Below are 6000 nucleotides of genomic sequence, written 5' to 3'. Positions count from 1 at the left end.
GCCATTTCCCTGGTGGCTCAGACAGTAAAGAATCTGCCTGCAATTCAGGAGATCTGGGTTCAATTCCTGGGTCGGGAAGATCCTCTGGAGAAGGAAATGGCAACCCACTCCAGTATTCTTGTCTGAAGAATCCCATGGACAGAGGCTACAGTCCATGGGGTCGCAAAGAGTTGGACACAACTGAGCAACTAACACACAACTCTATCAAAATAAAAATAACCAGAAAGAGAATTTTCTTTAGCCAACTCATCGTCTGTCAAAAATAATAACATCAACCTTGAAAAGAAAAACCTCTATTTTCTATTAAGAGATATAGAAAAGGAGTGGCACCCATTGTTATATAGAGACTATTCAGGAAATTCATTTACCCAGGCTCCCTGGTGAAAACAAGTATGGCTGAATTAGCCTACCAGTCATCTCTAATTTATCAATGGGTTGTGTCCCAAAATTTATCTGTAAGTCAACTGTTTGAAACTCAGAACATATTTTCCCATGAGAACAAAGGGTAGTTAGGTTCTTAGACCAGCTCACAAAAGCTTACAGATTGGAAATCTATCTCAACTCTGGAACTTCTAATACCAGTCTGCAGGCTGGATCCTGATAACAGTGCAGGAGGGAAGAGGAAAATGATTTCTTTTTCCCTTCCTGTTGCAAAGCAATTTAAAGAAGACTTCTCCAAAAGACCAAACTTTGGTATAATGCCATCTGTTCCCCTAATAATCCTCTTCCAATGTCTTAAATCCTTTAAGGCTAACACAACCCCTAGTTTTATATTTGTTGACATAGAAGAGAACAGGCTAAGCAGCAGATATTTAGAGACTTGGCTATGATTTCTTGTATATGACATATGGACACCAACTCTAGATAAAATGGAATACAGAAAAAAGACCCTGTTTGTGAATCTTGGGTGCAGAGGCGGGGCTAGCCACAGGGGCAAGAGAAAAGTCCTGTTACCAAACCTGTACTCAGAGTTGGAGCAGAACCAGTAACAAAGCTAATGCTTGAGTTGTTGAAACACTTGTCTAGCACTTTTCATACTCCTGTAGCTTTGGAGAAGGAAATGGCAACCCACTCCAGTGTTCTTGCCTGGAGAATCCCAGGGACGGGGGAGCCTGGTGGGCTGCCGTCTACGGGGTCACACAGAGTCGGACACGACTGAAGCGACTCAGCAGCAGCTCAGGGTAGGTTTGGCTCCAGAGACCATGTCTGGGATTCAGTTTAGAGGTGGTTAATGGTCCAAGTGAGATGAGCTGAAGAACAGTGAGGGCAGGGAGTCAAGCAGGTGATAATGACTTGTTGATCTGATTCAAAAGTTTCTATTCATTTGGAAGAAATTAAAATAGGTCAAATATTTATTGTGTACCCATACTGTGCCATGCACTGTGTTAGGTGCTGGTATTAAGTAGTTCCTACTTGTGGCGCTCATATTCCTCATCACTGTTGAAGTATTCACAGGAACCAAACAAATCCTCATTTAAGAGGGAAAAGCACAATTACCCCCAACCCACTATGACCTAGACTTCCAAACCAGTGGCCTTATGTTTTGGAGGTGAGTGAACTGTTCCCTTGTGGCTCAGACAGTAAAGATCTGCCTGCCAATGCAAGAGACCTAGGTTCAATCCCTCGGTAGGGAAGATCTCCTGGAGAAGGAAACGGCAACGCACTCCAGTTTTCTTGCCTGGAGAACTCCATGGGCAGAGGACCCTGGCTGGCTGCAGTCCAAGGGGTCGCAAAGAGTCAGACATGACTGAGCACGCACAGATGATGAGAGATGAACTGTAAAATATGACCAAGTTAACGATTGCAAGAATCAAACAGTTAAATATCAACTGTGTCATATTCCTATAGTGAAGCTGAAGGAAACAAACAAGTACAAAACCCAGAAGCTTAACTTCACAAATATGCCCAAGGCAAAACCACCAAGCGAGCTAGGTCCTTTTTGGCACCTTTCCTACCTGTTTTTTTACCTTCAAGTAGCCATCATGCTGTGGCACTCTCCCAGGATCAGGCCATGTCCCTTTCGCTGACTTTTGCCCAGGTAAAATCTCTCAGTGCTTTCCTAGGTAACATGAGAGTATGAGGTACTATCATCAGAAGTCATTTGTGCTTCAGTGCTAGTAAGAAAACCGACTGCCCTCTCCCACAATGCCTTAGTTTAATGAACAGGTACAACTCCAGAAGTGCTTGTGAAGTGCTTAATTTTGAGAATTTTACACCACAGCTATCCGGTAGGGGTGATATTTTGGAATGAGGGCCTTGCATTGCCCACTTAAACTTACCCATAGACAGCTAACCACCTCACCAACATATGTACAAAACAGATCTAGAATCAAAAACCTCCGGAGAGTTGATATCCCTAGGAAATCTCCATCCTCAGATTTTAAAAACAACCATTTATGGAGCTCTACATAAATATGGGGCAAGCACTACCGTATGAATGAACTCACTTAATCCTTAGGACAACTTTATGAAATGGTTCTCATTATTAGCCTCACTTTACCAATGAGGAAAAAGAGGCACAATTCATCTTTAAAAAGGCAGAGGAAAAGTTAAAAAAAAAAAAAAGAGACAACAGGACAGATAGAAAAAAATAGCAAGAAGTCAGATTTCAACTTAACTGTTGTGGTCCTTTAATGGACTGGAACTTGGGGGTACAGAGTCGACCGATAAGAAAGTGAAAGAAGGAAGAAAAGAGGCTGAGCCTCCTGAAGGGGACAGAGGAGAGAGAGGGGGAGAGAGAGGGAGAGGGAGAGAGAGAGAGAGAGAGACATGGGGACCAGTGCTCTATGGAACAAAGGCATTTATTCAACATATTGTGGGCATATATATACTCTCTTACAAGATATCCCTTTTTAGCAGAGACAAGGATCAAAAATCTAACAAGTCATGTAGAAAGCCAGAGGCTAGAATCATTCTCAAGAGAGGGGGTTGTAAAAGTTACTTTACATATCAGAAAGGAGGAGAGTTGTAAATGGCTGCTGTTCACCATATGGAATTTCCATACAAATGAGATACATGAATTTCTATTATCCCCGAAAGCCGGCTTGCCAGCTCTCTGGCACCTGTATTCAGGTGCTGTTAAGGAACATAGAATTCATGCAAGACTGAAAACAGCACATAGGAAGCCTCCTGTTAAATGTATCCTGACACTTAACCATTCAATAATGACATTAAATGCACTGTCTAAACACTTGAATTAAAAGGCAGAGATTGTCATTGGATTGAATTAAAAAGCAAGAAAACCTATTTCAAATATAAAGGAAAAGGATGGAAAAAATATACCATGCAAATACAATCAAGTGTATTGGCAGTCCAGTGGGTAAGACTTCATGCCTCCACTGCAGGGAGCAAGGGTCTGATCTCTGGTACGGGAACTAAGATCCCACAGACTGCATGGTGTGGCCAAAAGAAAAGAAACCTTGAGAAACTGTATTAATTTTAAAGTAGATTTTAGAATGAGGAGTATTACCAGGGGGTAAAGAAGAATACTTCATTTTGATAAAGGGGTCAATTCACCAAGAATATATAATCCGAAGTGTGCATGCACCTAATCGTAACGGTTCAAAATACAGGAACTAAAAAATGACAAAACTAAAAGAAGAAATAATTGTCACAATTATATTTGTAAATTCAAAACACCTCTCTCAGTAATTGACAGACCAGGCAGACAGAAAATCAGCAAGGGCACAGAAGATCTGGAATGCCACCAACCAACGACCTCATTGGCATTTATAGAACACTGCATCCAAGTAAAGCAGAATGCACCATCTTTTCAAGCACATGCGGAATAGTCACCACGGTAGGCCAGCTGCTGGGCCATAAGACAAATCTCAGTAAATTGAAGAGGATTTAAATAATTCAAGGAAGGTACTTTGACCACAGTGCAACTAAACTATATATCAGTAACAGAAGGATATCTGGAAAATCTGCAAATATTTGGAAATGAAGCAACAAACTTCTAAATAACACATGAGTCAAAGAATAAATCCCAAGGGAAAAAATATTTATATTGTTATTAGTGGTAATATTTCGAGCTGTAAGAAAATGAAAATACCATACGTCAACCTTGTGAGATGCAGCTAGAGTAATGTTTAAAGAGAAAGTTATAGCACGGAATTAGTAAATGTTTATACAACCACCTCACTCACCAACATCAGAATATGAGGCAAGGAAAAGTAAAGAACAGAGGACAAAACCCAGGCCCAAATGCAACTCCAATCATAAAAAAGTGAACCACTGCAGATAAGAGTTAAAGGAGAAGGTATAAGCAATACCAAAAGTAGGTCTGAATTCCAAACCGCTTACCTTAGTAGTAGATGTTTGCTGATGATTCACATCCAGGCTAACAAGAGGTTAGATCCAGGAAGGTAAGTGAAGGTAGGCTGGGGAAGGCAAGAGGGTTAGAGTGAACAAGAGCAGCATGTGCTGGCTGAACCCAGGACAGAGGCTGTTACTCTTGATTTTAAAATATTTCTTGCTAACGATGGGTTTTCCCTGGGACCTAATACAATTCTCTCCCCTAGCAACAGCCTCTGGATTGGTTCTGTCCCTAACTGAGATAAGAACACAGGTGCTTCTGTCCCTGAGATAAGAACACAGGTGCTTGGGATTGTAGGCTAGTTAAACTCTGTTACAAATTCCCAAATATCATCTCCACATTATAATCACCTGAGGAACTGCCTTTAACACTCCTCCAGGCCTGCGCTCCAAGAGACTTTGATTTAGTATATTTGGAGTGCAGGGTGCCTAATATTTTTGATAAATTCTGATTCAGCTGACCCCCCTGCTATAAATATTACCACTAATAACAGCTGCTAACAGTTACCGAGGACCTGCTATGTACTAGGTCCTCTTTATGTGCTTTTACATGTATTGTGAGATCTAATTCATGGACAAAAGGGCATTGTGAAGAGGAGGTGAGGAAGTTTAAGTGGAACTCATCCTCACCCAGAGGAGACGAAGAAAATCATTTTGATACAGAGGCAATAACTTTTCAATGACCTGTAATGATACAAAAAATATGATTAAAACTGATTACGGTGATAAAAAGATTGGTGACATCAGGGTTAGTCATGAAAAAAGACTGAAAAAGTCTTGAGGAAGCATGAAACAGTATATAAAGAGGTAAAGAGGTATGATCCAATCCCGTGCTAGTATTGATAACAAGTTGGCGTGAGGGATTCTTCACTGCACCCAAATGGGTCTGAATTCTCGATCTCTTCTGGAGACACTCTCTCCTCCAGTGCCAACTTAGGGTGGAACCAGATCCAAAAAGACCTACACCCTCTAGGTCTGAGTTGAAATAGGTTGGCTTCCTGAACATCTAAATCCTTCACGAAGTCTTCCCAGATCAACCTTTTGAGAAGACTTCCCAAATCACACATAGTCTGAGGTCATTCTTACCCTGAGTACTCACCATCATCTAAAAATGTAATTGAACCTCAGATAACATGCGATGTGTATATCTTACTCATTTTACATTTCCTGCTTGTATATGTCATAAGCACAATCTTTTGTCTGTATCAGTGACTTCTTGGATGAATTATCCTGGAAAGCACAAAAGGTGCCTGCGTAATAGTACCTAGCAGTGGTATATCTAATTACAATTTATAAATGTTCTTTGATAATGATGAAATGTAACTAGAAGGTAAGTACCGCTACACACTGCACTGAAATAAAGATCATAAAGGCCTTGAATATAGAACAATATATCATTCTGGTTAAAGTTTCATGAGGACAGGGGTAATAGCTGTTTATCAGTCTGATTCTCAAATCCAAGGACATCTGTCATCTGACAAAAATCAGAGGTCATCTAAGTTAAAGTAACAGGTCATTTTCTAGCTCCTATCCCTTAAAAGAAGGCTATTTCTCATTTGCAGGGATGCATTTCTCAAGTTTATGTGCTCTGTACTCAGTCAAAATCTCCTCTTTTCCTTTCTCCATTAAATACCTCCAGGACTTCCTGGTACAGTGGATAAGAATCTGCCTACCAATGCAGGA

This window comes from Giraffa tippelskirchi, chromosome X (genome assembly GCF_054371585.1).
Source record: "Giraffa tippelskirchi isolate mGirTip1 chromosome X, T2T-mGirTip1v1.2.pri, whole genome shotgun sequence".
Taxonomy (NCBI): Eukaryota; Metazoa; Chordata; class Mammalia; order Artiodactyla; family Giraffidae; genus Giraffa; species Giraffa tippelskirchi.
Note: the sequence above shows the minus strand (reverse complement) of the source record.